The following is a 10660-nucleotide window of genomic DNA, read 5'->3' on the forward strand; positions in this document are numbered from 1 at the left end:
AATTCAATTTAAACGAGGAAAAGTATCATGCTTAGCTGCTTGCCTTGGTTATCTTCGGGCTCAACCATAAACTCTACACCGGGCTCGGGCTCAACGATCTTGGTGGGCTCAATGGGCTCGTTCTCCGGCGTTTCGGTCACTAAAATGCATGAATGAGTGTATGCATTAGCATGATGCCATGATTTGTGCTTGAGATGATATGAAATGAAGAATGGATGGCACTTCATGAGATGATACATAAATATAAGCATAAACAACATCAATCAAACATTCCACTGGACTAGTCATGAAAAGCATTAAGCAAGTATAAACAACAAGAAAATCATATAGCAAGCATAAATCATAAATTAATTTGAGCAAACAGAGAACATGAGTAAGAAATCATGAAAGTTGGATTTGCAGCAAAATCAACTTTATAGAATTATTTATGAGCATTATAATTTTCAGCTACTCTAAACAAGTTAAATCTTAAAATACATGCAATTCACTCCAAACAATTCTCAGAAAATTATCAGAGGTTTCAAACAAAAGTTATGAATTAAACTAGCTTGCAGGTAAAGAACAATAAATCACACTAAAACCCTACCAAACAGTAGAGATTCATTAGAACAAGCTGCACCTCTTGATAGCACATCTCACAAGGAGTCTAACAAAATTTAGTTTGGCATTTTTAGAGCAGTATAGAATTTACTAAGCAATTAACTTACTTTCTCAAAAACAAAGCATAACTAATTCTATATAACAGTAATATGCGGAACAATATTTTTAACTAGTAGATCTAGACTAGAGGAGTCCAATACAACAAATTTCACATTTTCCCGAGATCTACAGAATTTTACAATACTTTAGATTTACAAAACAACACACAACCACCACAAAGGCTAGGGCCACCCGACCCATGCACCCATGGGTGCTGATAGGTGGGCCCCAGGGGTCAGCGGGGCCCCTGACCGGGTCAAAGCTGCCCTCCTGGGCTTGACCACGACCAGTGTGAGGCCGGCACGCATGGCACGACGAGCACGACGCGGTGGCGACGGCGGCCGAACGAGCGAGCCGGGGAGACAGGGCAAAGCCGGGCGAGCACGCGTAGGGCGACGAGGGGGAAGTGGCAAGCCTCACCGGTGGCTCGGACGGGAGCAGGCGGCAACGAGGGGGAGGCCCGATGGAGGTAGCGGCAACGAACGGTGGCCGGCGCCGAGGGCCCTGCAAGGCGGAGGAAGATGCCGGATGAGCGCCCAGACAAGTAGAGGGGAGGAAGGAGAAGGTGTGGGTGTGAGGATCGAAAGATGGCTCACCAGAGGAGGAGAATCGGCGGCCGGCGGCAATGGTGAGGAGGAAGAAAGGGGATTTGGGGGCTAGGGTTTTGAGGGAAGAGGAAGCCGGCGGGTTAAAACAGTGAATGGGAGGCGAGCGAGCGCCGGCGCGGCGCCTTGGCTTCTGCGTGCCAACGGGCGCGCGACGCCGTGGCACCGCCGCCCCTGCTGCCCAGCCGGCGGGCAAGCATGCGCGGGGAGGACGGGTGGTGCGGCTGATGGGTGGGCCCGGGGAGAAAGGAAAAAGAAAAGGTGCCGGTTGAATTTTAATTTAAAAATGGCGACTTCGCTTGATCCAAAAATCACCAAAATTGTACAGAAGCAAGATAAAATCACCAAGAACACAATGCAAAAACAAGCACTTAAAAATCTATTCTAGATTGCTCACAGTAAAATAAACAAAACAACAGTTTTTCAACTTTCCAAGAATTTTATGCCTCAGGTTTGTTGTCACAAATTATGCAAAAATATCCCAAATTCAACGTTTTAAGTCTAGTATTTAAATCAATTGTTTGTAGGTACAGTTGTAAGGCGAAAATTAAACTTACTTCACAATAATGCATTCAATCAAGGCACAAAATTTACATAGCTCAAGCCATTCACATGCACATGATGCTTCATTATGCTTCAATGATGCTTATGATGATGATGTTTAAATGTTAAGCATGTTTAGCATATTTGGGTCGTGACAACTTTTCACAGCAAACTTCTTGCATCTTTGACGAAGCACGGGTCTAGCTGCCACCGAGCGTTGACTGCGTTCATCTGAGCTGCCACCGATTTTGTTTGGTCTTGCCAACCATTAAGGGTTGGTAAACGGGGTTGGTATGTGCCGGTACAACTTTCAGTTAAGCTGCTGTTTTTATTTAAGAGGATGGTTAACTGCTCCTTGCAATGCTGTTAACTAACTTGTTTACCCCTTGTAGTGCAGGCCAGGTGGGTACGTGGATGCAGAGGCAGGCCATGTGCCCAGAGCGTCAATTATGAGGTCAGCGCGGCGAGGCCGTGTCCTCTTGCGTCCGGGCACTATTAGGACCCAGGAACATTTCTTAGGGTTTTGGGTTCCGGTTTGGGTGAGGTCAGATGTGTTGGGAGGAGCCCATTCTCCGGTTCTCCATGGATCCGTGCCGGAAAGCTGGATGCATCACATGTTGTGCGGCTGTGGCATGTGTGTCTTCTGCTGTGTTTTAGGATCGCAGAGAGGCTGAATGGATGGATATGATGGATAGACTGGCTGACACGCCATGCTGTTGAGATTTTGTTGAGTTCGTTTCCTATGGGGATTTTCTGTTTGGACTCTTCTTGAAGACGACGTGTTCTGGGACAGACAAATAATATGCTCATTTTGATAAAGATCTACAGAAAGGTTCTTGGTTGGATTGGGATATGCAGAAACGGGTACTTGTTTGGATATGCAGATGCGATACGTGAATTCTTATATTTGCAGCAATGTTGGTTGATTCTTTCTAGCTAGTCTCGAAAAGTTGAGCTGATACCCATTTATCCAAATTATATGTTTAGGTTCGGGTGGAGTGCAGTTTGCTTTGAAAGATTTCGAGATTAAGAAAATGTTTGGAAGGTGCCCACACGGTTGCTTCGTAATTTGTTATCTACTCTCTCTGTTCTGAAATATGGTTTGCTTTGGTTTTTCTAGATTTAGAGATTTTGATATGCATCTAGACATATATTATATATATCTAGATGCATAGTAAATATAAAGAATCTAAAAAAGTCAAAACGAACTATATTTTGGAACGAAAGGAGTATAAGCGTCTTCTCGATCCTTATAATTTTATTTGGACTAGAAAGTGGTATGACCCATCACCAACTCATTTCCCATATGCACATGATTAGCTTAGTAATGAGGAATTAGTTTAGCCTACTAGAAATCATGGAATGACTTCATGATGGATCAATTCCTTCTAAAAAAGGTGATTTCTTTTTTGCGACCATGACTTAGCATGTCATTAAGAGAAAAGATAACTATATCGGTGCAACTCCAAAACTATATCGGTGCAACTCCAACAAAACCCTGCAGGCGCAAAATTACAGCACCACAACATACTACCACACATACGGTGGTAACACAAGCACACACAAAGAAAAAAAAAATAACCACGTCAGATCCAAAACACAGCAAAGTAAAGCAAATTCCACTACAAATCACCACCAAACGGCTATATACTCCACCTCAGAGATGACCAAGCAACAACCACCCTACAAACAAAGAATAGCGGGCCGTTGAAAACCAAAAGGACAGCAACAACAGTAGGACCACAGAGAGATCTCCAAGACGCCGCCTCCCAAAAGGACATGGCGCAAAGTGCCATCATCGCCTGCCAGACAACCAGGCAAGATTTTCACTCGAAGACTGCAGGATGTGAGTTGCCACAAACAATGCCTCCAGCAAGGTGAACGGCGCCAAAGATGCCATCATTGTTAGCACTAGCTGAAGCCGTTCAAGGCTTTTGCATATGGCCCAATGATCCACCTCCATGGTGGACACTGTCGCCAGTGGCACAACGATCACAGATCGACAAACTCGACAAGCCGAAATAAAGCAAGGTGGAATGTGGAGGTGGAACGGGTGCCACACTGAGCATGGGGCGCCAACACACAGAGATGGCAAGTAACATCATCCGAGAATAACAGTAGCACCCTAAGAAGATGACGATAAGAGGAAGGGGAGCTCATTCAAGTTATCAAAGATGTAGGAGGATGACGGAAACAACAGCAACAACAGCCATCAAAGATGGTAAATAAATACTACAAGAAATTTATGATGGAGCCTGTGGCAATCACGCAACATCTAGAACACTAGTCGGGAAAGTATTCAGTTCAGGATATTACTGGCCAACTTCTTTGGCTGATGCCGAAGACCTGATTCGTCACTGTACCAATTGCCAGTTCTTCGACAAGCAAGCTCACGTCCCAGTGCATAACCTCATCACCATACCACCGTCATGGCCGTTTGCTTGTTGGGGGTCTGGACATGATTGGACCTTTGACAACAACGCCAGGAGGTTTTACCCACGTGTTGGTGGCCATAAAAAAGTTTACCAAATGGATCGAGTACAAACCGATTACAAAGCTCTCGACGGATCAAGTAGTCAGCTTCATCTGCGACATCCTGCATCAGTTTGGCTTCCCCCACACCATCATTACAGATCTGGAATCTAATTTCAACTCAGACGAGTTCTGGGAATTCTGTGAGCGAAGTTCAATTAGGTCAAGTACGTCTCAGTAGCTCACCCGCGAGCCAACGGCCAGGTTGAACATGCCAATAGCTTGATCCCTGATGGTTTGAAAAAGAGACTCTACGATGAGAACAGCAAGAAAGGGGGCAAGTGGATTCACGAGCTCTCCTTGGTTGTCTAGGGGCTTTGCACTCAACCAAGCAAGGTCAATCACCATTCTTCCTCATCTACAGGTTAGAAGCTATCCTCCCTGCAGACATCATGTGGCAATCTCCAAGATTGGAGATGTATGAAGAAGGCGAAGCTGATCAGGCAAGGCATCTGGAGCTAGACTCGATGGAAGAAATCAGGTGCAACGCTTTATTACAATCAGCTCGCTACTTACAAGGAATTCGATGCTACCACAACCGCAATGTCCAAGAGAGATCCTTCAGCATCGGTGACTTGGTCCTCCATCGCATTCAAGACAAGATGGGACTTCACAAGCTCAACTCACGATGGGAAGGGCCCTTCATCGTCACCAAGGTCACACGACCAGGGTCATACCGACTACAAGACTGTGATGGCCAGGAGGTTCCAAATTCGTGGAACATCGAGCATCTATGCTGATTCTATCCTTAGATAACTTGTACCCAGAGTTGTCAGCTGCAACGCAACATTACTTGTCAATAAAGAGTTGATTTGGTCTACAAACGACTACTTTTGCCCTCACGCTACATTGTAGAATTCAGGGGCTTCGGCCACGAGTACCTACAATACGCTAACTATGTTAAGTCTCCAGAAGTACTCGGGGACTACCACCGGGAGTCTCATCTGCATGACTACCTTTAAACATAGTCGTCAAGGCTATATCGCAAGGACTACTTGCATGTTTTTCTATTACTTTGAGTACTAACCTACACGTGTCAGACCTGGGGCTACGGGACTGTGTACATGACGTAGTTTAAATAAGATTAGGAGATAAAGCCTGTCTTATCTCTTAATTATGTTGTTTGCTACTTGTATGAGTAGGAGATAAAGCTAGTCGGTACAGAAGGGAACTACTCGAGTTATACTCGGGTACGATTCCTTGGCTAGTATTGGCTAGGATTCATGTAACCCTAACCTCCCGGATATATAAGGGGGGCAGGGACCCATTCAAAACACAACATCTACACCCAAGGCAATACAAACCGCCATACAGGACGTAGGGTATTACGCAGCTCGCGGCCCGAACCTGTCTAAGTTTTGTGTTCCTTGCACCTTCGAGTTCCTGATCTCGACGTCTCCTCACCTAAACTTACCACCTTGGGTATACCCCTCGGTGGGCAGCCAGTAAAACATTGACATCTGGTGCGCCAGGTAGGGGTGCGCATCGAAGATCCACCAGCGAACTCGATGGCATCTTTCTAGTTCACCGGGTCAGTACCTTCTCAGGGTACAACGTTTGTTTTTGGTTCGTGGGTCTGCGTCGCAGATGGTGCGGGCAGTTTTCGTCGATTCCTTGTCAACATGAAGCCGAAAACTCCCACGGCGGGTCCTCATAGCAACCTTGACAAGTTCGTTGATGATCTCGATGACTTGTCAATGCATGGATCTGCTACGAGGATGAAGGAGGAGTCTGCTTTTGGCGCAACTTTATCTAGCGCTGCAACAACCTTCCTTGGGTTGGACTCGTTCCAATCTAAGGACTCGCGTAGCCGATCACGACTCGGTCTACGCAATTTGGCCACTGATCTTCAGGAGGCCAACAACTCCGAGTCCCTCTCCACATTGGAGAAGGATTTGGACTCTCTACTCCAACTCGGAAAGCCCGAAGCCACTGCACGTCGGGGGGCTTCGGGTTGTTTTGGTGCTAACGGTCTGATGATCACCTCCACTCTGGAGGGGCGTTTCGTGCATTGGAAGGGCATGAAACTTTCTGATCTACTCGAGGCCGAAGATCGACTTGTGGCACACCTCGAGCCTTTGCCTTTTCAGGAGGGCAGGCCATTAGCCACCATGGCTGAGGAGTCGACTGAGCTAGTCGACGCGAGCTCTGATGAGCTCATGTCACGCCAGGTGTTGATGGCGGAAGAAGGCGAGGATGATGGTGACTTGCCCATCATCGAATTTGATGCGGTATCCGAAGATGAGGCCACAGCCAACGCCGGCGATGAAAACGACGCCGATCGTGAGGCACGGAGGACCAGGAACAGAGCTCGCGCAGCCCGCCGAAGGAGGGTCAATGAGCGCATGCGATCTATGCATCGTGAGCTTGACGCTGAATTCACTGCCGTAAGCGAGCGGGGCTTCAGGACTCCGGTGGCCAACATCGCCAGGGTTACGGCTATACTCGAGCGCAGTAATGATCCAAACGTGCGTCAAGCACTTCGTTAAGCACGGAGGGCTTGGATTCAGCTTGATCAACAAAACCCGGCATCTACCCTCAAGGAGGAGCGCGTGGGCGAAAGCCGAAGCCAGGCTCACAGTCGAACGGCATGGGGCCGTCCTTGACCTCAGCGCAGCAACAACGACAACGCTCGCGGGAGTCAGGCCCTTGGCGGGAGGCAGCAGCCACCTCCAGGGGGTAACCCGCGATAGGCCAATCATCGACCTCTTCCAGAAGACCTGCGCCAACGAATCAATGAAGGACGCGATGCGCGGTCCGTAATGGATTCCAGGCGCAAGGAGCGCAAAGTAGTCGAGACAGAGGGCACTGACTGCAGCGACCGTTTCCCAGCTTTCTCTGCACAGTTTAGCAGTTACAAGTACCCTGAGGGCTTCAAACTGATCGGCATCACCAAGTATGATGGCAAGCAAGCTCCTCAGCAATGGCTACGTTGCTACTCCACCGCCATTAAAGTCGCAGGGGGCTCCAACATCACCAAGGTCGTCTACTTCCCGATGGCTTTGGACCCTGCGCCGCTCACGTGGCTGGAGAGCCTCAGCAACAACTCGATCGACTCCTGGGAGCGGCTCAAGAAGGTCTTCATCGACAACTTCCAGGGGGCGATCACTCGCGCAGGTACTCGTCACGATCTTGCTCAATGTAAATAGGAACGCAACGAGCTCCTACGGTCCTATACACACCGTTTCTTCGATGTCCGCGCTACCATTGCGAACATCTCAAAGGAGGACATCATCGACTGCTTCTACAACGGCATCACCGACCTAGGCATCTACAGAAACTTTGGGCAGAACAGACCAAAAACTGTTGCGGAACTTCGTGACATAATGCACGACTGGTCCAAGCAGGAAGAGAAGATGTGGGAGCGGTTCCCGAGGCGCAATGATAGCAACCTGAGGCATCCAAATGACAACCGCAACGACAAGAGCCAGCGGGACTATTCGGGTACATCCCGAAAGCGCAAGCCAGATGATCTCATCACGGCTGTGGATCGTCCCTCGCGAGGCAAGAAGTCAACGACGCAGGAAGAGTTCGAGAAGCTCCTGCAGAAGAAATGCCCATGGCATCCAGGTGCCAATCATGCGGCAATCGATTGCTACAACCTCCGGATGACATTCAGTAATCCCGGTGGTGGCAAGAAGAACAAGAAGCCAGTGGACAAAGAACCCGAAGATGATGACCAAGGGGACCAAGCGCACAACGTGAAGTTCCAGGATGCTTCAAAGACCGTCAACGTCATCTTCGGGGGAGATGGAGACTTCGGTTCCAGGCGGGAACAAAAACTGCTTCTCCGAGAGATCATGTCCGTCGAGCTGGTGGCACCGCGACCACTCTGTTGGTCAGAGGTTCCCATCTCATTCTCCCACGATGATCAGTGGACAAGTTTCTCAGAGCCCGGTAAGTTCCCCCTGGTCCTGGATCCGGTGGTGGCAGAAGTCAGGCTTACTAAGGTGCTCATCGACGGCGGGAGTGGTCTCAACCTCATCTTCGCCAGCACTATAAGAAAGATGGGTCTGGACTTCACGGACATGCTGGTTCCAAGCAAGTCTCCTTTCTACGGCATTGTCCCAAGTAATGCGGCGCACCCACTTCGCACAGTGGTCCTTCCAGTAACCTTCAGCACGAGGGAGAACTACCACACCAAGTTCATTAAATTCGAAGTTGCCAACTTCAAATCTTCTTATCACGCCATACTGGGCCGACCGGCACTTGCCAAGTTCATGGCAGTGCCACATTATGTTTATCTGCTTCTCAAGATGCCAGGACAAAGTGGAGTACTCACTATCCGAGGCGACTTGAAGAAGTCATATGATTGCAACCAGGAGGCGATCCAGTATGCTTCAACTACGCGTGTGCCAGATGCTTCAGGGGAAGTGGTCGCGGCCGCGCAGCAGCTTTCCCAAGCTGGGTTGGAGATCCCTTCGAGAAAGGCCACCAAGTCGAGCATCCAGTCGACTGGCAACGTGGCCCTCAAGTCGATCCAGCTCCAGGAGGGTGACTCATCCAAGACCACCGTCATCGGCGCAGGCTTAGATGAGAAATAGGAACTCGCGCTCGTCAGTTTCCTCCGGGCTAACCGAGACATATTCGCATGGAAACCAGCGGATATGCCAGGGGTGCCTAGGGAACTGATCGAGTATAGTCTGAATGTACACCCATAGGTTGTGCCCAAAAAGCAACACTTTCGAAGATTTGGTCATGACAAGCGTGAAGCAATTAAACGGGAAATAGCTAAACTCCTCGCGGCTGGCTTCATTAAAGAATTGATTCATCCAGAGTGGGTAGCTAATCCCATCCTTGTAAGGAAAAAGAATAATGAATGGAGAATGTGCGTTCATTACACCGATCTCAACAAGCATTGCCCAAAGGATCACTTCGGGCTATCGCGCATTGATTAAGTCGTCGACTCGACAGTGGGTTGTGTACTCCTCTGCTTCCTTGATTATTATTCAGGATATCACCAGATTGCACTCAAGGAGGAAGATCAAATCAAAACCACGTTCATCACCCCATTTGGGACGTACGCTTACAAAACTATGTCTTTCGGGTTGAAAAATGCAGGAGCAACCTATCAGCGCATGATTCAGATGTGCTTTGCTGACCAGCTGCATCAGAATATTGAAGCCTACGTGGACGACGTGGTCATCAAGACCAGGAATCCTGATGGCCTGATTGCAGACTTGGAAGAGACGTTCAGCAACCTACGCAGGTTTCGGTGGAAGCTCAACCCAACTAAATGCGTTTTCGGAGTACCATCAGGGAAATTGCTCGGGTTCATCGTCAGCAACCGGGGAATAGAAGCCAACCCTGTGAAGATTTTGGCCATCACTGATATGGGGGTTCCGGCCACAATCAAAGATGTGCAGAAGCTAACAGGCTGTATGGCAGCCCTGAACAGGTTCATCTCCTGGCTAGGGGAGAGAGGACTACTCTTCTTCAAGCTCCTGAAACGCCAAGACAAGTTCCAATGGACGGAGGAGGCTGAGTGAGCCTTGCAAGACCTGAAACATCACATTCAGTCTCCTCAGGTCCTTACAGCACCATTGCCGGGAGAAGATCTACTACTCTACATTGCGGCAACAACTTATGTTGTCAGCAGTGCCATTGTAGTCAAGCGCAGTGAGGAAGGCCATGCGTTTGGAGTGCAGAGGCCCGTGTACTTCGTCAGTGAGGTACTCTCCTAATCCAAGGTACGACACTCGGCAGTTCAGAAACTCTTATATGCAATTCTGATTACATCAAGAAAGTTGCACTATTATTTCGACGAGTACAAGATCACTGTGATTATGGATTTTTCGTTGGCGGATGTTCTCCATAATCAAGATGCCACGGGGCATATATCAAAGTGGGCAGTGGAATTGGGGCTTTGTCTATCAACTTCAAGCCGCGCACTGCAATCAAGTCTGAAGCTCTAATAGATTTCATGGCTGAGTGGAGAGAGAATCAAATTCCAACTCCTGTTGACAAGCTAGAGCACTGGACCATGTAGTTTGATGGGTCTCTTAAGCTCGATGGCGGCGGTGCTGGAGTCCTATTTATTTCTCTAAGAGGCGAACAATTGAGGTATGTCCTCCAGATCCTTTGGGTGGTATCCAATAATGAAGCCGAGTATGAAGCACTGTTTCACAGGCTACGTTTGGCGATATCACTAGGCATCAAGCGACTACTTGTATATGGCGATTCACTTCTTGTCATTCAGCAAGTCAACAAAGAGTGGGACTACAACAAGGAGACGATGAACGCTTATGTATAAGAGGTACGCAAGCTGGAAAATAAATTTT

The sequence above is a fragment of the Panicum hallii genome, chromosome 8, assembly GCF_002211085.1.
Source record: "Panicum hallii strain FIL2 chromosome 8, PHallii_v3.1, whole genome shotgun sequence".
Lineage (NCBI taxonomy): Eukaryota > Viridiplantae > Streptophyta > Magnoliopsida > Poales > Poaceae > Panicum > Panicum hallii.